Source organism: Hemitrygon akajei, chromosome 4 (genome assembly GCF_048418815.1).
Source record: "Hemitrygon akajei chromosome 4, sHemAka1.3, whole genome shotgun sequence".
Lineage (NCBI taxonomy): Eukaryota > Metazoa > Chordata > Chondrichthyes > Myliobatiformes > Dasyatidae > Hemitrygon > Hemitrygon akajei.
This window is the reverse complement of record NC_133127.1, coordinates 109,943,984-109,968,464: the sequence shown is the minus strand read 5'-3', so window position 1 is coordinate 109,968,464 and position 24,481 is coordinate 109,943,984. Positions and strand designations below refer to the sequence as shown.

The 24,481-nt window shown below is 40.5% G+C and overlaps 1 protein-coding gene across 1 annotated transcript in view; it reads right to left on the bottom strand.

The window, feature by feature from the left end:
• Positions 1-1,446: 1,446 nt before the first annotated feature.
• irs2b (insulin receptor substrate 2b) overlaps positions 1,447-24,481 on the bottom strand; it is a 138,511-nt gene continuing 115,476 nt past the window's right edge. Inside the window, exon 2 of the mRNA XM_073043166.1 lies at positions 1,447-3,489. The gene's annotated coding sequence lies outside the window, so the exon portion shown is untranslated. The remainder of the gene's footprint in view (positions 3,490-24,481) is intronic.

Sequence of the window (24,481 nt, the reverse complement as noted above, 5' to 3'; positions counted from 1 at the left end):
TACTGTACTGTTCTACATTAACTGCTATCTCCGGTCCCCTCTCTCTCCTTGCCTCTACATCTCTTCTCCATCTAGAGCAGAGATATTTGAATTACAGGAGTAACCTATTCTGTGGATTGAGAATATTTGCTAACAATGATTATGAGGTAGATACATAAAACTGAGTTTGTTTGGCAGTGGTGACTGAACAAGTGGGGCATGAACTAAAATATCTTAAATTGGATTATGGAAAGCACAAAAATTGTTAGGATCACAGAGAATGAAGAAGGTTGTTTAAGAACATAGCTCATCTGTGAAGTCAGGCAGACCAGTGGCAGATGACAAATGTAAAATAATGAACTGTAAGAGGTGAACTTCTGTTACATTACGCATATTTAATCACAGGGACATTAGGAGCACTGATATACAGAGAGACCTTTGGGTGCAAATACATGGCTCGCTGAAAATGGATATGATAGTTTAAAAGGAATTTGGTATGCTTTGAGTGTAAGAGTTAGGATGTTATGTTGCAGTTGTGGAGAATTTTGATTAGTTTTAGTTCATACAGGAAGCGTATGTGGCAATTACAGATAAAGATGTAGACCAGGGTGCAAAGGAGATTCATCAGGGTGTTGCTTAGAATGGAAAGCTGAAGTTGTAAGGAGAAATTGGATAGGCTGGGGTTATTCACACTGAACATAGGAGGAGGAGGGGTGAATTTAGATGTTTACAAAATTATGCAGGACAAAGGTAGTCAGCAAGTATTTTCCCAGGACAGAACTAGAGGACACAGGTTTAAGGTGAGAGGGAGAAATGTAAAGGACATCTGAGAGGCAATGTTTTCACATCTGAGGGTGGTACATATTTGGAATAACCTAACAGAGGTTTGCAGAAGCACCTATAATTACAGTATCGAAAAGGTACTTGGATAGAAAGGTATGCTGGGCCTAGGAAAGTGGGATTAGTGTTGGTAGATACCATGGATGAGAAGGCCTGTTTCTCTCTGCTTTGATGTGTTTCTCTAAGATTTCATGAAGTGAATCTATGGGAACAAATGGAGGGCTTTGTCTGCTACAGTGCTAACAGTTCCCCAAATCACTAACTATTGGTACCTCTTAACTGAGGAGCAAAAGATCAAATTCACGCTGCTTTCACTTGTGGGAACATCCAGAGGCATCTTTATCCAAATTCCATAAAATAAAACATTTGTTGCTCCTTATTAGATTTCTTACACCTTACAGAAATGAGGCACTGAACTATGGGTGGCATTGACAATCCTTCTGACTGTCTTTATCACCCATGTATTGTGCATCAACCCCACCAAAACACATTTATTTTGCTTGCAAGATGATGTTCTGTTGTGGAGCTTAAAACATACTCCATCATTAATCCTGCTCAGCTTATTTGTCTGGAAAATCAAAGCCTGCTAATTAATACTTGGATCCAAAAGCAAATCGCTACACATGATTGCTATGCTTCTCTTTTATTTATGTTAATACAATGGCCAAATTAAAGTAGCTGTGACAAACAAGCTGCAGAAAATACTCTGCTGCTTCCTATCAGCTGCCAGCACAGTCCACAGGTACATCAGGACTTCCGAATTCATCCCAGTCAATAAGGAAACAGAGATGTTATGGAAATTTGTAGCTGGAGCATAATACATTGCTAATACAGTCAAATTATTGATAATTAAAATTAGGAAACAACATTTTTCAGAAGTGTTAGATTATTGTGTTGTGTAATGCTATCAAGGGAACGTTCAAGATCAATTTAGAGAAAGCATAATACACTATTCTAAATTAGTTTCTCATCTTCCGGCAGCATTACATCAAAACCTATATACAGTACATAAAATGGAAGACAGCAAAATATGATAAGATTACAATAATCTTTTGTCTACTTACAAGTATTAATACATATTATCTTTCATCTCTAGACTAAAAAATTAACATGAAAACCCTGTTTTTTATATTGTTCAAGGTTTATACAAGTTCATGAGGAAAAACGCATGCCTTAAACTGAAAATAGCAAAATATACAGATAATAAATATTGTTATACATTCTAGTGAAAAGAGTAACTATAGGTTCAAACTGTAAACTAAGGATGTAAAATATTCCATACGTAATTCTGAATCGTACATTCAAACATTTCTGTGAGGTTACAAAAACTGTTTCGAATGGAAAATGCTCCACTGATTTCAGTTCATTCCAATGTCCTGCTGATGTCAAGGCAATTAAATTCCAAGTCAGCGTTTCTTTCAGTGCTATGGTTATAAGTAGCTTTTAATGCTGATTTAGCCACTGTACCAAGGTTCTTTCCATTTTTATCTTATGTAAAAATAAGCAATGTTCACAATATAGATTTTACTTGCATGTTATTTACACACATCATCAACCATGACTACAAGGGAACTGACCTCCAGCAAAAGGAGGAGAACTTCACATAGTTCTGTGGTGAAACTTCTATCACTTGCAAAAAATCGTGTCTACATTCAGGGTTTTCTGGCACATTTTTGTCAACAGTTCCAATGTTAATAAATAAGTCAGCAGGAAGTTTGTGTGCAGTCACATCTGTCAAAAGCAGCATTGAACAGTCTACATTCTGCACCCAATATAAGTAGCATTCATGGGTAAGAAACACCAAGAACTTTACATTGCCTTGAAATTTATCTCTGGTCAATGGATCAAAATTTTGAGGAGAAAGTACAAATTACGTTTAACATTACAAATCACAAACAACTTTTTAGGCACATAACCTTTGAACAGATTCCTATCTTTCCTCTAAGGAAACTGAAAATAATCATCTTGTTTTTACAGAAATCCTTGTTGGGATTTTGATGGGTCTTTCCAGTGTCCTGTGGTCAAAGTCCAGTAATCTGAAATTGCACTTCTGTCAGCCCATCCTGATTTTCAGGTGTGGGCTAAAACTACTGAACAGAGTCTTTGTTGAACATGATAACCCCAAAATTCCAGCTTACCACATTGGTACAGTACTTCCAAATGTTGAAATTGTTTTGGTATCTTGGGAGATCAGCGTTGCCAATGCTGTTTGTGTACTTCTCCCATTAAAGGCTGCTTTAGTGTTTAAACGAGGTAGTATTTGTAGCAGGTCAGTAACATTTCTGTCGATTCAGCTGATGTCTGGCCATTTTGATTAAGGTAATGCAATCCAGGTGTTACCAGACTGAGAAAGTAATAAATGCTGGCCATATCTCATCTTAAAACAAGTCAAAACAGGTAACAGTTAATGTAATGCTGAACAAGAAAAGCTTCAGTGCACTTCTGGAAAATAAAGAGGATGATCGATACCCATAACAGAAACTAATGAGGCAGAAATCTTCCTTGTCCTTGAAGATATGCTGTGCATTGCAGTGTTATAACGGTCTCAAGGCATTATTAGCTACCCATTCACGATGAGGAGAAAAGGTAAACTTGAGCAGCATTTGACAAAGGTATCTTCTAAGCAGCATCATTTTTGCAAAGTTCCAGTAAAAGAGTAGATGGGTCAATCTGAATGAAAGAAAACAAAAATGTTGCTTAGAAATAATATATCATAGCTTAGTAATTTTAGTAATTAAAACACACATTATTGTCAGGTTGTTTCTGAAATATTACTTAGCAAAGTATATTAAATACTTAGAAAATTGGGATCATCAACTCCATCTGCGGTTTTTGTTTGCTTTTTAGCTGGTTCGACACAACATTCTGGGCTGAATGGCCTATTCCTGTGCTGTACTGTTCGTTATCGAAATCTAGTGCAGGAATTAATTTATTTTTACGGTCTTCAAGGACTTGCTTGGTTAGCCACCTAAGCATGGTATCAACGCACAGGAAATGTTACTTTCAAGGTAATGTTTATTTCTGTAACAGGAATTAAGGATTAGAAACAGGAATGTAGAGACCAGTCCTGTGGGTGGTACGTGAAAAGCAAACAACATTTGTGTAAGCATACTGGGCAGCTCCAATTTCACGATTCAAGCAAAGGGTTTGAATTAACAGAGGTCTCAGAATAGTCTGCAGATAATGGTCACGAGCCAAAAATATACTTGAAAACAAACTAATACTATGACTGGAATGCAATTTAGCAGGCGTGCTTTAGCTTAAGAAAAGCCCACCAGTCTTTTTATAGTGACATATTAATGGTGCTGTGAAATAATGTTAAAAGTGGCAAGTAGCATTCACATGATTTAATATTCACCTCTAACAGGAGAGGGCCCAACTGACTAAGTAATGACTTATAGACAATATAATGCTGGAGTGTACATGGAGAATACTAAGTGTTACTATTGGCGCAAGCTCTTTTCAGCTTCTTAAAGTGCAGTTATCAAGAGATAGACCAGGCCATTTTTGTTTGTTACCATTCAACTGAAAGATTAACAAAAGAAACCCAGCTAATGAATATCAGATGCAAGTCAATCTGCGGCTGGAAAATCAAGTCTTCGAAAGGAAGTTTTTGAAGGATTTAGCCACAAGCAAAGATTTAGTGTACATCACTGTAATCATGCACTGGCAGCCCATAGTCTCAAAGGTAGCATCAATCACATAATTCCATTGCCATGCAATTCCTGCCCGTACATGTTCAATGGACCTTGAAACATTGGATTTAAAATCATGTGGATATATCACTTTCATTAGTTCTCAGGAAGTGGTAAATACAGTCAGCCTACTTATTTCAATATCCAGTTGTTTTGAGATATTTTCTCCTTTTCAAGAAAGAAGATAAAAACCAGATAACTACTACAGCACGGAAACAGGCCATCTCGGCCCTTCTAGTCCGTGCCGAACACTTACTCACACCTAGTCCCACTGACCCACACTCAGCCCATAATCCTCCATTCCTTTCCTGTCCATATACCTACCCAATTTTACTTTAACTGACAATACCGAACCTGCCTCTACCACTTCTACTGGAAGCTCGTTCCACAATAATAAATTTTCTATTATTTCTCTTCTCAGATCCTCACTCCCTTTACCTTTTAGTAAACTAACTGAAAATTTGGTAGTTAAACATACTTTGAGGATCTGGGTACAATTTAGAAAATACTTTGGTCTACTGAGATTTTCTTTGTCTAGTCCCATCTGTTTTAACTATTTTTTTAAACCTTTGACGACCGATTCAGTTTTTAAAGAATGGGATAGATTGGGTATTAAATTCTTCCAGGATCTGTTTGTTAGAGGAAGGCTTCTTTCGTTTGAGCAAATGTCAGCTAAACATAGTTTACCCAAAACTCATTTTTTTCGTTATTTACAAATTAGAGACTTTCTGCGTTCTCAACTATTGTAGATGTAATTTTTAATTTGAAACCTTTTTATAATAGTTCAATAGCCAATATTTATGGTATGTTGCTAGGAATGAGAAACGTTCCTATAGACAAAATTAAAAATCTTTGGGAACAAGATTTACAGACTTCAATTTCTGAGGAAACTTGGAATGAAATTTTTAAATTGGTTAACACTTCATTGTTATGTGCCCATCATTCCCTTTTACAATTTAAAGTGGTTCATAGGGCTCACACATCTGAAGATAAGCTATCTCGTTTTTATTCCGATACATCTCTTTTCTGTGATGTAATAATGGAGAAGCTTCATTAATTCACATGTTTTGTACATGTCTGAGCCTTGAAAGATACTGGAAGGAAGTATTCCAAACTTTCTCAGTACTTTTCAATGTAAATTTTAAGCCTAACCCTTTGACCGCATTATTTAGTATTGTTGGAGGAAAAGACTTTATTTTGGAGACACCTGATTTGCATAATTTGGCTTTTACTTCTCTTATAGCTAAAAGGGCACTCTTGCTTAAATGGAAGGATACTGTTCCGCCTACTCATGCTCAATGGTTACCGGATGTTATGTCATGCTTAAATTTATTGAAGATCCGATGTTCAGTTTTTGAATCTAGCCAAGACTTTTATACATTGTGGGGACCATTTTTGAGTTATTTTCAAAACCTTTGATTTGTTGTAAAAGTAGCTAATAATATATTTTATTATATGATAAGGGTTTTTTCCCCCTTTTTTCTTGCATTTCCTAACAGCTCTGACTTTGGTAGTGGGTTTAGATTTTTTTCTGTATAACAAAATTACTATATTTCAATATTACAATTTAATTTAATTTTTATGAATACAGGGTTTTGTAATTGTAACTGTATTTTTAATACAATGTAGTTGGTACTATTCCCATTGCCTGAAGGACAACAGAAGTTCAGCAGGAGTGGCCATTCACATCATCTGAATTACAGAATTCTGCTTCACAACTTCCTTTTAGTACTGTCAACTCTACTTCCAAACATTTCAGTCACAGAGTATCTTTCATAAAAGATTCTAGTGATTATTACAAATTCAGCCAAATGCTATGAAGACTGCAGCCAAAACCACTGTACTTATGAAGATGTATCATCAGAATAGGGATCATAAGAATGAAATAAAAATTACTTTGAGAATTATAAATATATTGTCTAGATGACTAAACCAGTTGTTCACTTTTTTTCAAATTCTCAATGATAATGCAAAGGTAGAATCAATAATGGAATTGCTTAAGATAAATTACGGCACAACACAATAGCAGTGTGGAAATTTGTAACGCCTCAATGATAAAGACCAATGACAACACGATATTTTAAATACCGATCACTTTTATATTAAATAGTCCTATTTACAAACACTGAGTTTATGTCCAAGACTAGATGCTTAGGGACCTAATCTAAGTGTGTTGTAATACTGTACCCATAGCTTCTGCCTGCTCTTGGCCCACCAAACATATCTCTTGTCCAATTCTTTCTCACCTGCATCTGGGAAACTTCTCAAGCCCTCTCAATTCTTATTCTGATATGTCTATCCACAGCCTCCTCTACTGTCAAGATGAAGCCACACTCAGGTTGGAGGAACAACACCTTATATACTGGCTGGGTAGCCTCCAACCTGATGGCATGAACATTGACTTCTCTAACTTGTTAATGCCCCTCCTCCCCTTCTTACCCCATCCCTGATATATTTAGTTTTTCCCCCCTCTTTTTTTTTCTCTCTCTCCCTCTCTCTCTGTCCATCACTCTGGCTGTTCTCCATCTCCCTCTGGTGCTCTCCTCCCCCTTTCTTTCTCCCTAGGCCTCCCATCCCATGATCTTTTCCCTTCTCCAGCCCTGTACCCCTTTTGCCAATCACCTTTCTGGCTCTCAGCTTCACCCCACCCCCTCCGGTCTTCTCCTATCATTTCCCCCTCCCCCTCCTTTCAAATCTCTTACTATCTTTCCTTTCAGTTAGTTCTGATGAAGGATCTCGGCCCGAAACGTCGACAGTGCTTCTCTCCATAGATGCTGCCTGGCCTGCTGTGTTCCACCAGCATTTTGTGTGTGTTGCTTGAATTCCCTGCTCTGATTTGTTTTTAATCTTTACCATAGATCTCTTTTCTGTGTAAACAACTACCCCTCATTGGCAACAAATCCACATAAAGCCTTTGGATCCTGTGCTTCTTTTGGGAACAAAGGCCTAACTGGTTCCTTTCCATCATCAGTCACATACACGTGGCAGAACTTCTTCCTACCCACGACAACTTCTGATTCCCAGAACAAAAAACAAACTGCTGGAGCTATTTAGTGCGCAGGGCCAAGTGATTGTCAACATTTTAGGTTGAGACCCTGTATCAGAACTGAGTGTAAAGGGGAGATCCATAAGATCATAGAAATGCAAGAGCAGAATTAGGCCATTTAGCCCATCGAGTCTGTTCTGCCAATTTATCATGCGTGATACAATTTTCCTCTCAGCCCCAATCTCCAGCCTTCTCCCCGTATCCCTTTATGTCCTGACCAATCAAGAATCTATCAAACTCTGCCTTAAATATACCCAATGACTTGGCCTTCACATCCGTCTATGGCAATGAATTTCACAGATTTACCACTTTCTGGCTAAAGAAATTCCTCCTCAGCTCCCTTCTAAAAGGACATAGCTCCATTTTAAGGCTGTGTCATCTGGTCTCAGACTCTAATACCATTTGAAACATCCTCTCCACATCCACCCTATCAAGGCCTTTCACCATTCGATATGTTTCAACGAGGTCACCCCACATCCTTCTGAATTCTAGTGAATACATGCCCAGAGCCATCAAACACTATTCATATGACAAGCCATTCAATCTTGGAATCATTTTCATGAACCTCCTTTGAACCCTCGTCCAGTTTTAGCATATCCTTTTTAAGATAAGGGGACCAAAACTGCTCCCAAGTCAGGCCTCACCCAGGCTTTATAAATTTTCAACATTACATCCTTGCTTTTATATTCTAATCCACTTAAAAAGAATGCTAACACTGCATTTGCCTTCCTCACCACAGAATCAATCTGCAAATAAACCCTTATGAAATCCTGCACAAGGTCCCCCAAGGCCCTTTGCGCCTCAGCTTTTTGTATTTTCTCTCCATTTAGAAAATAATCAACACTTTAATTTCTTCTAACAAAGTGCATGACCAAAAACTTCCCAACTATTTTCTATCTGCCATTTATTTTCCCATCCTCCTAATCTGTCCAAGTCCTTCTGTAGCCTCTCTACTTCTTCAAAACTACCCACTACTCTACCTACCTGCATATCGTCTGCAAACTTTGCAACAAAGCCATCAATTTTATCATCCAAATCATTGACATGTACTATGAAAAGAATCAGTCCCAACCCAGACCCCTGTGGAACACTACTAGTCACTGGCAGCCTACCAGAAAAGGCTCCCTTTACTCCCATTCTGTGCCTCCTGCTAGTCAGCCACTGCTCATCCATGCTAAAATCTTTCTTGTATACCATGGGCTCATAGATTGTTAAGCAGCCTCATGTGTGGTACCTTATCAAAGGACTTCTGAAAATTCAAGTACAAAACATCAACCGATTCTCCTTTGTCCTGCTCATTATTTCTTCAAAAAATTCCAAAAGATTTGTCAGGTAGGATTTCCCTTGGGGAAACCATGCTGACTATGGCCTATTTCATCATGTACCTCCATGTACCAAGACGTCATCCTTAATAATCGACTCCAAATCTTCCCAATCACTGGGGTCAGACTAACTGGCCTATAGTTTCCTTTCTTGAAGGCTGGGGTGACATTTGCAATTCTCTGGTTTTCCTGAATCATTTCAGAATCTAGTGAATCTTGAAAGATCATTACTAATGCTGCCAAAATCTCTTCAGCTACCTCTTTCAGAACCTTGGGGTGTAGAGCATCTGTCCAGAGGACATATCTACCTTCAGAACTTTCAGTTTTCCACGAACCTTCTCTCTAGTAATAATAACTTCACATACTTCATGACCCCTGACACCTGGTGCTTCCACCATACTGCTTGTGTCTTCCACAGTGAAGACAGATGCAAAAAACTCATTCAGTTCTTCTGCCATTTCCTTGTGCCCCATTACTTTCTCCCCAGCATCATTTTCCAGCAGTCTAATATCCACTCTCACCTCTCTTTTACACTTTATGTACCTGAAGAAACTTTTGGTATCCTCTTTAATTTTGTAATCCACCTTTACCTTCTTAATGACTTTTTTAATGGTCTTCAGTTGGTTTTTAAAAGCCTCTAACTTCCCACTAATTTTTGCTCTCTTATATGTCCTCTCTTTGGCTTTTATGATGGCTTTTATTTCTCTGTTAGCCATGGTTGTATCATCTTGCCTTTAGGATCTCTTTGGGATGTATATATCCTGTACCTTCTGAATTGTTTCCAGAAATTCTAGCCATTGTAGCTCTGCTGTTATCTCTGCCAGTGTTCTTTTCCAATCAATTCTTCTCTCATCTTTCCGTAATTCCCTTTACTCTTTCTTTTTGTAATTTATTTTTATTGAAATTCAGCCTCATACAAACATTTCCATAAGATATATTTCAGATACTGTATGCATATACATATATTCATGCTTGCCACAAATCTCCACATAGTATTTATCTGGGGTATACACTTATAGAAGAGAAAAGAAAGAACAAACAAAAGGGAAACTGTACAAGTAGGGGGTGATTTTTTTTTACAACATACTTATTGATTTGTGAGAATAAAATCAGGCCTATGGGGTGTTATGTAGTTAAACCATTTTTCCCAGTATGAATCAAATTGTTCCAATTTATGATTGACAGATGCTGTTATCTTTTCCATTTTGTAAATGTCCACTGTAATTTCCATCCATGCATTTAAAGTTAGGCTCTCCTGTGATAACCATTTCCTGGTAAGAGTCTTTTTACCAGCCACCAACAGTATATTAATTAAATATTTATCTCTTTTCAACCATTCTTGAGGTATATATCCAAAATATATGGTCTTACTTTCTAAGGGTATTTCACATATAAAAATGTCTTGTAGGGCATTGTGTATCCCACTCCAATTTGATACACATTGGTAATGGGGCAATCCAAGAAAATATGGTAATGGTTTGCATTTTGATTTCCACAATTTCTCCAGCAAACAGGGAGGTTACTATCATAATGGGATTTCTGAGAGGGTGTAATAAAATATCTTATCAGGTTTATCCATCCAAACTCCCTCCATTTCTGTGAACTGGTACACTTCCATTGGTACCTCCATGTTATTGTCCATTCTTCCTCAGATACAGTTATCCCTCCTTCATTCTCCCATTTTATTTTAATGTATGAAGTTGAGTGTGTTTTAAGATTTGACAGACTCTTATACATGCTACCATTATCTGAATTATATGCTTTTCTAAACAGTTCTATCAAACATGTACTTGCCTCGGTTACATTTTTCACCCTCCTATTAACATAATGTCACATCTGCAAATACCGATAAAAGTCTTGTTTTTCTAATGTGTTTCTCCTTAAGCATTTCAAAACTGAACAGTGTTCCATCTTTCATTATACTGCATAGAACTGTTATTCCTTTAGCTGTCCAGTCCCTAAATCTAGCATCCAGTTTATTTGGAGTAAAATCTGAGTCGTATGCACAACATTTTAAGAACAACAATATTTCTCTCTAGTTTATATTCTTTTATAATAGTTTTCCATATTTCAAGAATCTATTTCACCCATGGGTTATCAATAGTATTTATGTACCTTTATAGGTTGCTATCAGCCAAAATTGCCTGTATGGGGATGGAAGGTATCTTCTCAATGTTTTTCCATTGAGCATCATATGATGGGTTGCACCAGCATTTCACAGCTCTCAACTGTGCTGCAAAATAATAATCTCTAAGAGAAGGTAGGCCCCATCCCCCCTTTTCCTTGGCTAATTGCAAAGTTTTGAGACAAACTCCAGATCTAGGTCTTGCCATATATACCTTGATAACATTTTGTGCCATTAATTGAATTGGTTTTGGTTAATCTCTATTGGTAGGGTCTGAAAGAGATATAATAGTCTGGGCAATATATTCATTTTAATGGATTCAATCCTTGAACTGAGACTAAAGAAAGGAATTAGATTCCATCTTGTTATGTCTTCCTTAATTTTTTTATATATAGGGAAATAATTGCATTTTGCCAAATCTTTTGGCATGACGCTGCCCAAATATTTGAAAGACTCTATTTGCCATGCCAAGGGTAATCTACTTTCAATTTCTTTTGATAGGTTATAGCTGTATGAAAGTAATTGGGTTTTATCTATGTTGATCTTGTATCCTGATCAACATCCTTTGAACCATATTGTTCAAAGGATTGCATCAATTTAGGTAAAGAGCATGTTGGTTGCCCTAGATAGATCAAAACGACACCATGTAACAGGCCAATTTATGCTCTGTCCCTTTAATTGTAATTCCCTGATATCTTCCCCTTTACTGTATTCATCTGGCTTTAGCTTCTCCTTCACAAATTTCAGGGTGAATTCCATATAACCATATAACAATTACAGCACGGAAACAGGCCATCTCGGCCCTTCTAGTCCGTGCCGACGCTTACACTCACCTAGCCCCACTGGCCTGCACTCAGCCCATAACCCTCCATTCCTTTCCTATGCATATACCTATCCAATTTTACTTTAAATGACAATACCGAACCTGCCTCTATCACTTCTACTGGAAGCTCATTCCACACAACTACTACTCTCTGAGTAAAGAAATTCCCCCTTGTGTTACCCTTAAACTTTTGCCCCCAACTCTCAAATCATGTCCTCTTGTTTGAATCTCCCCTACTATCAATGGAAAAAGCCTATCCACGTCAACTCGATCTATCCCCCTCATTATTTTAAATACCTCTATCAAGTCCCCCCTCAACCCTCTACGCTCCAAAGAATAAAGACCTAACTTGTTCAACCTTTCCCTGTAACTTAGGTGCTGAAACCCAGGTAACATTCTAGTAAATCTTCTATTTTGTTTATATCTTTCCTATAATTCGGTGACCAGAACTGTACACAATACTCCAAATTCAGCCTTACAAATGCCTTGTACAAGATTAACATTACATCCCAACTCCTATACTCAATGCTCTGATTTATAAAGGCCAGCATACCAAAAGCTTTCTTCACCACCCTATCCACATGAGATTCCACCTTCAGGGAACTATGCACCATTATCCCTAGATCACTCTGTGCTACTGCATTCTTCAATGCCCTACCATTTACCATGTATGTCCTATTTGGATTATTCCTACCAAAATGTAGCATCTCACACGTATCAGCATTAAACTCCAAATGCCATCGTTCAGCCCACTCTTCTAACTGGCCTAAATCTCTCTGCAAGCTTTGAAAACCTACTTCATTATCCACAACGCCACCTACCTTACTTACTTACTAATCCAATTTACCACCCCATCATCCAGATCATTAATGTATATGACAAACAACATTGGACCCAATACAGATCCCTGAGGTACACCACTAGTCACCGGCCTCCAAACTGACAAACAGTTATCCACCGCTACTCTCTGGCATCTCCCATCCAGCCACTGTTGAATCCATTTTACTACTTCAATATTAATACCTAACGATTGAACCTTCCTAACTAACCTTCTGTGTGGAACTTTGTCAAAGGCCTTACTGAAGTCCATATAGACAACATCCACTGCTTTACCCTCATCAACTATCCTCGTAACCTCTTCAAAAAATTAAATAAAATTTGTCAAACATGACCTTCCACGCACAAATCCATGCTGACTATTCCTAATCAGATCCTGTCTATCCAGATAATTATATATACCATCTCTAAGAATACTTTCCATTAATTTACCCACCACTGACGTCAAACTGACAGGCCTATAATTGCTAGGTTTACTCTTAGAACCCTTTTTAAACAATGCAACCACATGAGCCATACACCAATCCTCCAGCACCATCCCCGTTTCTAATGACATTTGAAATATTCTGTCAGAGCCCCTGCAATTTCTACACCAACTTCCCTCAAAGTCCCAGAAAATATCCTGTCAGGATCTGGAGATTTATCCACTTTTATATTCCTTAAAAGCGCCAGTTCTTCCTCCTCTTTAATTGTTATAGTTTCCATAACTTCCCTACTTGTTTCCCTTACCTTACACAATTCAATATCCTTCTCCTTAGTAAATACCGAAGAAAAGAAATTGTTCAAAAGCTCCCCCATCTCTTTCGGCTTCACACATAGCCGTTCACTCTGATTCTCTAAGGGGCCAATTTTGTACCTCACTATCCTTTTGCTATTAATATAACTGTAGAAACCCTTTGGATTTATTTTCACCTTACTTGCTAAAGCAACCTCGTATCTTAGCTTTTCTAATTTCTTTCTTAAGATTCTTTTTACATTCTTTATATTCCTCGAGCACCTCGTTCACTCTATGCTGCCTACATTTATTGTAGATCTCCCTCTTTTTTCGAACCAATTTTCCAATATCCCTTGAAAACCATGGCGCTCTCAAACTTTTAACCTTTCCTTTCAACCTAACAGGAACATAAAGATTCTCTACCCTCAAAATTTCACCTTTAAATGACCGCCATTTATCTATTACATCCTTCCCATAAAACAAATTGTCCCAATCCACTCCTTCTAAATCATAGGTGTCAAACACAAGGCCCGCGGGCCATATCCGGCCTGGCGTACAATTATATCCGGCCCGCGAGATCATTTTAGATAGATCTATTATTTTAATTATTAATGGCCCGGCGATATGAAGCGCTGATAACACACAAACTACAGATCCCATAATGCAGCGCAACAGCTGCCGATAGGCTACCCGGGAACATTCCCGCGTCAAGCGTCTGTTGCTGTATACAACGCTATTCTGAAGTCAAAGCTAACCCTTAACAATAGCGAAGAGAAAAGTTGATTCTGAAAAAAGAGTCTTTCAAAACCGATGGGTTGCTGAGTATAGTTTGTGAGATAGCCACTGATTTAAGAATACAGTTGATTGAAAGAAGCAACCCATTTATTGCATACTCGCTTGCTGTGGATGGAAGTGCTGATATGACGGACACTGCACAGCTGGCTATCTTCATCCGAGGAGTGGACTCCAATTTGTGCATTACAGAGGAAATATTGAACATTAAATCGATGCACGGGACAACGACAGGAAAAGACATTTTTGAAAATGTATGTCAAAGTGTAACCGACATGAAATTGCCCTGGGACAAACTTATTGGACTTACAACAGATGGAGCACCGGCGATGTGCGGTGAAAAAAGTGGACTAAGTGGGAAGGATGCGGGTAAAGATGCAGGAGGAGAACTGTACTGGTGAGTTAACAACATATCACTGCATCATACACCAAGAAACACTGTGTGGTAAAGTCCTAAAGATGGAACATGTAATGAGCACTGTAACACAAGCCGTAAACTTTATCCGAGCTAAAGGTTTAAATCACCGGCAATTTCAGTCTTTTATGCAGGAAATAGATTCAGAGTTTGCCGACATTCCTTATCATACAGAGGTGCGTTGGCTGAGTCAGGGAAAAATCTCAATAGAGTTTTTAAGCTCAACAAGGAAATCTGTCAGTTCATGGATAGTAAAGGAAAAGACTCCACAGTTTTGCGGGATGAAAAGTGGAAATGTGAGTTGGCGTTTCTGGCTGACGTAACAACACATCTCAGCGTCTTAAACCTTCAGCTCCAGGGACGTGACCGCATGATCACTGGCATGTATGATGCAGTGAAGGCATTTCAAGTGAAGCTGCTCTTATGGGAGACACAAATGCACCAGTGCAACTTGCCTCATTTTCCCTGTTGCCAAGTAATGTTGAACCAGGTCGGCGCAATGATGTTCCCAAATGCGCACTTTGCTGATAAACTGAGCGTACTTCGCACTGAGTTTGCACGGCGCTTTGGTGACTTTGAAGCACAAAAAATTAATTTCGAGCTGCTTCGCAACCCATTTGCCGTCGACGTGGAAACTGCACCTGTACAGATTCAGATGGAGCTGATAGAGCTGCAGTGTAATGGGACACTAAAGGCAAAGTACGACACTGCAGTTTATTTGCTCCATTCCTGAAGCAATGCCTCAGCTCCGTCTACATGCGGCTCGAACCTTGTGCATGTTTGGTAGCACATATCTGTGTGAGAAGCTTTTCTCAGTGATGAAGATTAACAAAACATCACACAGGAGTCGTCTCACTGATGAACACCTGCAGTCCATCCTGAGAATCTCCACAACACAGAACCTTACACCAAACCTAAACGAACTTATTGCCAAGAAAAGATGCCAAGCATCCAGCTCTGTCAAAACGACATAAGAGCAAAGAAAACTGAGTGTTTTGATTTGTTGTTGTTTTAACTTTTGCTGAAAAGCACAAATTTTATTTATATTTTCAGGGTTTTTTTGCAGCATGCTCATATTTCTAACTTGTATAATACTGACAGGAGATATTTTTATGGAGAGCAAAATATTTAAGTTATTTAAAGCTTTAGTTTATTTTTTCTGGAATAATATTCCTGTCTGTTTTTATTCATATTTATGTTCAAAAAATGTTTAGTTTTAGTGTGTTCAATAAATGTTTATCCTGTTTGGCCCGCGACCTAAAGTGAGCTTTGAGTTTTGGCCCCATGTGCAATTGAGTTCGACACCTCTGTTCTAAATCCTTTCGTATCTCCTCAAAGTTAGCCTTTCTCCAATCAAAAATCTCAACCCTGGGTCCAGTCCTACCCTTCTCCATAATTATCTTGAAACTAATGGTATTGTGATCACTGGACCCAAAGTGCTCCCCAACACATACATCCATCACCTGACCTATCTCATTCCCTAACAGGAGATCCAATACTGCCACTTCTCTAGTTGGTACCTCTATGTATTGCTGCAAAAAACTATCCTGCAGACATTTTACAAACTCCAAACCATCCAGCCCTTTTACAGAATGGGATTTCCAGTCTATGAGTGGAAAATTAAAATCTCCCACAATCACAATTATGCTTACTACAAATATCTGCTATCTCCTTACAAATTTGCTCCTCCAATTCTCGCTCCCCATTAGGTGGTCTATAAGATAGATAGATAGATAGATAGATAGATACTTTATTCATCCCCATGGGGAAATTCAACTTTTTTTCCAATGTCCCATACACTTGTTGTAGCAAAACTACCGGTAATTACATACAATACTTAACTCAGTAAAAAATATGATATGCATCTAAATCACTATCTCAAAAAGCATTAATAATAGCTTTTAAAAAGTTCTTAAGTCCTGGCGGTTGAATTGTAAAGCCTAATGGCATTGGAGAGTATTGACCTCTTCATCCTGTCTGAGGAGCATTGCATCGATAGTAACCTGTTGCTGAAACTGCTTCTCTGTCTCTGGATGGTGCTATGTAGAGGATGTTCAGAGTTTTCCATAATTGACCCTTATAAGTGTTACTACACCTTTCCCATTCCTCAATTCCACCCAAATAGCCTCCCTAGATGAGCCCTCTAATTTATTCTGCCAAAGCACCGCTGTAATATTTTCTCAGACAAGCAATGCAACACCTCCTCCTCTTGCCCCTCTGTTTCTATCACACCTGAAGCAACAAAATCCAGGAATATTTAGTTGCCAATCACACCCCTCCTTCAACCATGTTTCACTAATAGCTACAACATCATATTTCCAGGTGTCAATCCATGCTCTAAGCTCATCCACCTTTCTTACAATGCTCCTAGCGTTAAAATAGATGCATTTAAGAAACTCTCCATCTCTTCCTCTCTGTTTATCCCTAACGTTGTGATCAACTTTATTATCCTTTTCTTCCTTCTCCCCTACATCTTTGGTCTGAGCGCTCCCCTTCTCTATCATCTGCCTATCCCTCCTCACATTCTCTACTAGCTTTCTCTATTTGTGAATTAACCTCCTCTCCCCTAGTCTCTTCAAATTGATTCCCACCCCCCAACCATTCTAAGTTTAAAGTCTCCCCATTTGCCTTAGCAAATCTCCCCGCCAGTATATTGGTCCCCCTAGGATTCAAGTGTAACCCGTCCCTTTTGTACAGGTAATACCTGCCCCAAAAGAGGTCCCAATGATCCAGAAACTTGAATCCCTGTCCCCTACTCCAATCCCTCAGCCATGCATTTATCCTCCACCTCATTCCATTCCTACTCTCACTGTCTCGTTGCACAGGCAGTAATCCTGAGATTACTACCTTTGTAGTCCTTCTTCTCAATTGCCTTCCTAACTCCCTATATTCTCCTTTCAGGATCTCTTCCCTTTTCCTACCTATGTCACTGGTACCTATATGTACTACGACCTCTGGCTCCTCACCCTCCCACTTCAGGATATCTTGGACACGATCAGAAACATCCGGAACCCTGGCACCAGGGAGGCAAACTACCATCCGGGTCTCCTGATTACATCCACAGAATTGCCTATCTGACCCCCTAACTATCGAGTCCCCCTATTACTACTGCCTTCCTCTTCCTTTCCCTACCCTTCTGAGCTACAAGGCCAGACTCTGTGCCGGAGGCACGGCCACTGTTGCTTCCCCCAGGTAGGCTGTCCCCCCCAACAGTACTCAAACAGGAGTACTTATTGTCAAGGGGTACAACCACTGGGGTACTCTCTAGTACCTGACTATTCCCCTTCCCCCTCCTAACCGTGACCCACCTGTTTGCCTCCCGTGGTCCTGGTGTGACCACCTGCCTGTAACTCCTCTCTATCAATTCCTCACTCTCCCTGACCAGACGAAGCTCATCGAGCTGCAGCTCCAGTTCCCTAACACGGTCCCTTAGGAGCTGCAGCTCGGCGCACCTGGCGCAGATGTGGACTTCCGGGAGGCTAGGAGACTCCAGGACCTCCCACATCCGACACCGAGACCAACAAGCTCTCCTCACACTCATACTTCCCCTTTTCCTCAAATAACAGGAAAAACTGAAACCTAAACCTACCTTGTCTCACCTGCTTCCACCTAAGCCCATTGAGCCCAAGCCCTCAAGCCTTCACTCTGCTCCCGGCTCACTCCACAGCCCGCAAACGACGCTGCCCGCTGTATAAGGCTGTGTCCTTTTTAAATCTTCCCCGCTTCACTGCCTGCCCTCACACGCCTGCGCAGTCCCAACTCTCTTAACTGCGATGAGAATAAGAAAAATTCAAGATGGCTCCCACCGCACTCCCGTTCTGATCTTCCAACTCCCTTCTCCAAACTCAATCATATTATGATCACTTTCCCCTAAGGGTTCTTTTACCTTAAGGTCTCTAATCAATTCTGGTTCATTCCACAACATACAATTCAGAATAGCTGATCCCCTTTGCGGGCTCAAACTCGAGCTGCTCTAAAAGCCATCTCGTAAGCACTCGAGAAATTCCCCTCCTGGAATCCAGTACCAACTTGATTTTCCCAATCTGCCTGCATATTGAAATCCCCCATGACTATTGCAACATTGCCCTTTTGAAATGTATTTTCCATTTTACATTATAATTTGTGGACCACATCCTTACAACTGTTTGGGGGCTCTGTATACAACTCCTATCAGGGTCTTTTTAACTCTTACAGTTCCTTTGCTCTACCCACAATGATTCAACACCTTTTGACTCTATGTCATCTCTTTCTAATGATTTGATTTGATTTTTTAACCAACAGAGCAACGCCACCCCCTCTGCCTTCCTGCTTGTCCTTTCAATACAATGTACATCCTTGGACATTAAGCTCCCAGTATAATGTTGGTCAGAAAAAATGACAATCTTCAAATCAGTGAATTCAAATGAATCAAGGACAGTGGAAGCAGTCTTTGTTCTTGCCGTGTGCTTGGGGGATGGAGGCTGCCATTTTGTGAAGACACTCAATTCTCCATTTTGTGAGCTTGATATGCTGGACTTGATTAGTGTTTTAAAGAAGACACAAAGACTTCAGGTAATCTACTAGACTGGAGGTCATTTCCAAATAAGGAGTTGTTTATGAGGTGTTCTTTGGTTGGCTATAACATGCAGACTTGTGAATGCCTGAGGTGATTCAAGCTCATTGCTGACTGAGAACAAAGAGCCATGAGTCAGCAACTGTCTCTTGATGGGAAGAGGACAATAGATGGATGCTGCTTTGGACCAGAGCCAATGACCAGGTGTTAAAGGCCAGACACATGACCTGCAGCCAATGACACAGGAATGCGACATGTGAATTGATAAGACATGAATATAAAAGTGGATGCTTTGTGTGTGCTGGTAGTGGTAACTTCGAAGAATAACCATCACAGATACAAGCGAGAAGAACCCTGCGTGAAGCACGTGGAGAGTGAATCGGGACCACGAGGAACAAGGAGTGCCTGGCCAGTGTAAATTCCTCCACCTGGGTAATACCTTTGCTATTCTTTGACTATCCAGGAGAGTACTTAGCAGGTGTACACACAAGGTATTTAGTGTATGAATTCACATATTTGTTAGTTTGAACAATAAAGGTAATTGTCAGTAAATACAGATCTCTCTGTGCCTCACTCAGAATCGTTGGAAGAGGTAGAAGTGGTATCTCTCTCTCTCTTTTCCAACATATTCTCTCTCTTTTCCAACGGTATCTTCTTCTAGCCATGATTCAGTGATGCCTGCAACATCATACATGCCAATCTGCAACTTCATTGACCTTATTCTGTGTGCATCCTGTATTCACCCTTATTGATTTTGTCCATTGTAACTCATCCTGTTGTCTGAAATTTTGCCCCATCAATAGCCTCTCTACACATTACCTCAGCAACCTAATCTTCAGCACTATCATCCACCTTTCCTATAATGCTTCTTGCATTGAAATACATGCAGCTCAGGACACCAGCTGTAACATGCTCAATCTTTTGATTCCTAACTTTGAGGTCTTACAAATATCTGCCTCCACAACCTCTCCACTAACTGTTGTGGCACTCTGGTTCCCATCTTCCTTCAACTCTAGTTTAAACCCCACCATGTAGTTTTACAAATCTTCCCATTAGATTATTAGTCCCTCTCAGGTGCAAACCATTCTGTAAAGGTCCCAGCATGCTTCTTCTCTCCTCCCCTCCCCCCCACTTCCCTTCTGTGTCACAGTGTCAGATTCAGTGTTAGAGACCCGACCACTGTAAACTTTCCTTTGTTAGGTCAACCACCCTAACAGTATCCAAAGAGACATACCTGTTGTTGAGGGGGAGGGCCACAGGGGTACTCTGCACTGGCTCCTTAACCCACTTCCCCTTCCTGACTGTCATCCAGTCTCTTGTGACACTCCATATAGAGGTGTAACTGCCTCTCTATATGTCCTATCTATCACACTTTCAGCCTCCCGAATGATCTGGAGTTCATCCAGTTCCAGTTCCAACTCCTTAACGTGGTTTGTTAGGAGCTGCAGCTCAATGCACTTCTCACAGTTGCCATCCAGGACACTGGAGGTCCTCCTGCCTTCCCACATCCCACAAGAGGAGCATTCAACTATGCTACCTGCCATCTCTACTATCCTAGCTGAGCCAATATAAAGAAAGGAAGGAACAAAAACTTAACCTTGAGCTTTTTTTCCTCGCTTTCTCTGACTGAAGCCTCTCTTCGCTGAAGCCTTTAAGAGCGAAAGCCTCAAGGTGACCACTCTGACTCTGTCCACTCAGATGATGGCCACTGTGCTTGTATGAAGAGATGAGGAGGAGCAGCGAGGCCAGAGCTGGCAAGCAATCGGTGGAGCCAGGTGTGGAAGGGTTGATGTGCAGGTGGAGCCAGGTAGGGAGGGGTAAAGATATGAGACAAAGACTGGGAGGTGTTTAGTGAAGACAACAATGGGCTGCAGTTTATAAAATCTGATAAGAAAGGAAGGTGGTGAGTGGAGGGATGATGGTCAGATGGGAACAGTTGAGGCTGAGCCATGTGGGTTTTAGGCAGATACAGCCAGGTGAGGGAGGGTACAGGTACCAGGTAACAGGGGGTTTGGGGGGGGGGGGGTGGGGGTGGCATCGAGGGTTGAAAAGGAGGTGGAGTGTGACTGATAGATCAGAGGAAAGAGAAACATTTCAATGAATTTCCAATTCCCTAGCCCTCAGCACCTATTCTTCACCACTGATGTCTAGTTCAGCATGAAGACCTTAGGCCCCTCCACTTCATTCTAGGACATATATCTAACTGGTTCCTTTTTTCTAACAATCTCCTATGCCTGTCTAAATTTGTTCTCATCCTAAATCACTTCAGTTTGATTCCACTTTCTACAAATTAAAAATGAAACCATGGGCACTCACATGGGCCAAGCTATGCCAAGCTTTATGTTGGCTTCATGGAGAAGTCTTTGTTCCAAACCCACTGTGGCACCACTCCCCAGCTCTTTCTCTGCTCCATCAACAACTGCAGTGGCATTGCCTTCTGCACTGCTAACTTCCACCTTGCTCTCAAATTCACTTGGACTTTTTCTGACACCTCTCTCCTCTTTCTGGATCTCTCTGCTTCCATCTCAGGAGACAAACCATCCATGGATGTATACTATAAACCCACTAACTCCTACATCTACCTAGACTACACCTCCTCCTATCTTGTCTCTTGCAAAGACACCATCCATTACTTTTGGTCTCCTGGTATCTGCTTCACCTGTTCTCCACTTCAAGACATCTGAAATGTCCTCCTTTTGCATGGAACATGACTTTCCCTCTGCTATTTTTGATACAGCCCTCATCTGCATCTTCTCCACTTCACGCACTTCTGCCCTTTCCCCAGACAGAACAAGGAGAGTTCCGTTGGTCCTTGCTTTCACCCATCAGCCTCCACAATTAGCATAGCATGCTTGAACATTTTCACTAGCTACATTATCTCACCACCACTCACATCATCTTCTTCCCAGCCCTTTCAGCTTTCCAGAGACCACTCTCCAGCTCATTGTCCCACCCCATCTCCTGGCACTTACCCCTGCATCTGTAGGAGATGCAACTCCTATCCCCACACCTTCTCTCTCACCACCATCTAAGAAGCTAAACAGTCTTCCTAAGACTGTTCTATGACAAAGACTCACAAGCATTTCCTCCAACCAATTGCCCTTGATGTTCATGGTCTCCTCTACATTAGTGAGACCATACAAAGACTCAGCATCACTTCTGCAGAGCTCCTTCACTCTACCCACAATGATTACCTTGAGCTTCTGGCTGCATGTCACTTTGCCTCCCTTTATTGTTTCTCACGCCTGTACTCTCCTCAGTCTTCTCCAATGCCATGGTGAGGTCAACCATGAACTGGAAGTACAGCACATACTCTGCATGGGTAGCTTATGAAGGTAAGAAAACAGATGTTTCCAAATTTAGGAAAACTCTCACATTCTGCTGTGTTCCTTTTCCATTCCCATCAGGCCACCATATTATCTCTTCCTCTGTTCACCTTTTCCATCTCTTCCTTCCCACTCTCTACATGCTCATTATAGTCACAGAGTATTACAGCACTAAAAACAACCCTTCAGCCCATCCAGTCAATTCTGACCCAATCCTCTGCCTAGTCTACCTACCTGCACCCAAGCCCACACCCCACCCATCCAAACCCACATCAACCACTTCTATTGGCAGCTTGTTTCATCACCCTCAAATTCTCCTTAAATATTTCACCTTTCACCCTAAACATACAGTATGATCTCTAGTTCTAGTCTCACCGAACCTTAGGAAAAAAAGCCTGTGTTTACCCCATCTATACCCCTCAGAATTTTATTTACCTCTATAAGATCTCCCCTATTTATCCTACACTCCAGGGAGTAAAGTCCTAACCTATTCAACCTTTCCTAACAACTCACTTGTCCTTAAATCTCAATAACATTCTTGTAAACTTTCTCACAACTCCTTCAACTTAAAGATATTGTTCTCGTAGGTAGGTGGTTAGAACTCTAAATTCGACATCACCAATACCTTGTACAACTTCAAAGTAACTTCCCAACTCCCGTACTCAATGCCCTGATTTATGAAGGTCAATATGCTAAAAGCTCTCTTCACTACTCTGTCATCCTGCGATGATAATTTACTCTTAGCCTTCTCCTGCACTCTATATATTTGCCATCTCTCTGGTCCTTGCCCAGCTGGGACAGATTGGGGGGGGGGGGGCACCTGTCCAGACATATCCCCTCTATCTTTATTGATAGTGCTTTGCCTGCTGAGTTCTTCCAACAGATTCAGTCAGGTTTACTATTACTGACATGTGCAGTGAAATTTGTTAACTTTGCAGCAGCAGTACAATACATGATAGTATAGAGAAAAAATGAATCAATCACAGTAAGTGTATACTAAACAGTTAGATTAAAATAGTGCAAAACAGAAATAATATATATAAAAAGTGAGGAGGTGTTCATGCATTCAATGTCCATTTAGGAATTGTATGGCAGAGGGGATGAAGCTGTTCCTGAATCATTGAAGGTGTGCTGTCCTGACGGTAACAATGAGAAGAGGGCATGTCCTGGGTGATGGGGGTCCTTAATATGGATGCCACCTTTCTAAGGCACTGCTCCTTGAAGATGTCTTGAATACTATGGAAGCTAGTACACAAGATGGAGCAGACTAATTTACAACTCGCTAGAGCTTCTTACAGTCCTGTGCCATCACCAAACCCACCCACCCCAACAGACAATGAAGCAGTTAACAGTTTACTTTTCTATCATACGGTCTCTCTTCTGGATTAAAGATGAAAACAAAGCCTAAACGGCACCTCAAGTGGTCATAAAACAACCCACTGTTCAGCTCCCAGTGACCGCATTTAGTTCTACCCTTCAACCAACATCATTAAAACAAAGCAACTGCTTGTTTTTCACATTGCTGTGTATTGGAGTTTGATATTTGCAATCTGAGCAGCCATGTTTACAACTTTGCCAAGGTCACTCTGTAGTGAACCTAATATGAGCTTTAATCCGAGAACTTTATTACGATTCCCTTCCTGCTGATCTTTTTAATTACAAGACACGAAAGTGACTGGACAAATAATTACAGCAGGCAAAGTTCATTTGTGCAAATTATCTTAGCAACTCCCACAACCTACTACAGGCCCTCCCCAAATTATGGTAAGAGTTTTGTTTCTGAGAACACAAGTTGACTCATGGAAATATCCAAAGGCACCCTAACTCGAACCCTAATGAAGGCCAGAGGATCAACAATCAGTCCCAATGGAGGCAGAGGGTCAGTGATCGCTCCCAATGGGGCCAGAGGGTCAGTGATCGCTCCCAATGGGGCCAGAGGGTCAGTGATCACTCCCAACGAGGTTAGAGGGTCAGAGGGACAGTGATCACACCCAAAGGGGCCAGAGGGTCAGTG